This window comes from Tenebrio molitor, chromosome 3 (genome assembly GCF_963966145.1).
Source record: "Tenebrio molitor chromosome 3, icTenMoli1.1, whole genome shotgun sequence".
Taxonomy (NCBI): Eukaryota; Metazoa; Arthropoda; class Insecta; order Coleoptera; family Tenebrionidae; genus Tenebrio; species Tenebrio molitor.
The window spans coordinates 20,167,562-20,169,228 of record NC_091048.1 but is presented as its reverse complement, the minus strand read 5'-3'; positions in this window follow the sequence as shown (position 1 = coordinate 20,169,228).

The window sequence follows — 1,667 nt, the reverse complement described above, 5'->3', positions numbered from 1 at the left end:
TTGACCATATGTTTGACCAGAATTCTTTAATTTCATTTATATTTGGTAGACCATTATTATTTTGAGTTTTATTATCTGCTAAATTTTTGTAAAACAACTTCTCATTATTTCTAAATAGTTTATTTTCAAATTTCCGTTGTTTATTATTTTTATATCTTTTTAATCGTTTTTTTTTTTTTTTTGGAAACAAACATTTATTTACAAAACTTGTGAGACACGCATTTAACATAATTATACTAATGTTTTAGTTTATTTTATACTACAGAATAAAATAATTACGGAATTAATTATTTTTTATATGATATGTAAACTAAATTTTAAACAAATAAAAAACTTCTTCAAGTCCTGAGGTTTTGGCCACAGTTCCCAGAACACTAGCAGCATTTCCTCTTTGGATAGCAATACTTATTCTTTGCTGGAAATAGCTAGGGGACTCGGAAACACCAGATTTTTCAAGCAGCAACTTGCTTATATCTTTAAAAAGCTCTTTAGCATCTGGGCTCCATGGGCCAAAGGTTTCTAACGAAAATGCGACAAAATTATGATTTTCTTTAATTGTACAATATTTGCCGTGTTTTAATTTTTCGGCTGAAAGAGCAGCGGAACCTGATTTTCTTGAACAACCATCTAAATGTGTTGCAGCCAAGGTATCAACACATGTTACATCCCAAACAAGTGTTCTACCACGTTTCCAAGGAATTAAAGTAATCCCATCTGGTCTTTTACCATCTTCACGAAGCAATCCGTAAGGTTCAATAATACAAGGAATGTTGACTGAAGAGAAGGTACGCTTTAAAATATCATTTAAGGCACTGTGGCGTGGAATTCTACCAGCACTTTTTAAACACGAAAGACCATGATGACCCCATTTATCCACCTGAGAGCCACAAATGCAAATGTGTGGATGACAGATTTCAGATCCAATTCTAAGAGCAACAGCTATTTGAAGTGTTTGACGGTCCAATAAAGTACCAAGGTTAGAAGATGGTAGAGCTTTTAACCAGGCTCCAGATTCCAATTCAGAAACAGCTAGCAGTCTTGCTTTATTGCAATGATCAGAAGAATCCAAAATTTCATTAAACTTTTTGTTGATAATTGGAGCATCCCATAGTCTTTGCAAATTAGGTGAATCAGGTATCTCAATGCCGGGACAGAGGAGCTTCCAACAATCCAGAGCTTCTGACAAATATTTGATCTCAAATGTATTGTTTAAAGGAGAGAGTATACATCCGATGAGAGCAATTGAAGAATGTATTGAAGCAAGGAATGCAACTGAAGATAAATCAGTCACTGAACGGATACCTAGTCCACCAAAATCCAATGGAAGTGATGCTTGATTCCATGAGTTTGAAGATAATTTAATATTCAAAATTTTTTCCAAGGTTGATTGAATTTTTTCATCAAAAGCTTTACAATAATTTTTGAATTTCCAAAAAGGACAGCAACGAAGAAAATAATTAAGTTTCGGAATCCAAAGACAATGACGTAGCAGAAATAAAGCCATATGAGGTTTTATGTTTTCGATATTTTTCACTAACAAGTCGAATTTTTCCAAAATTGTTGAGAAAAAATTAGGCATTGCATCTTCAAATAACGGCGAACCAAGTAAAGATAAATCTTCTGCAGAGGTCTTTCTAATATCTGGAGAAAGAGATTCAAATTTCTTC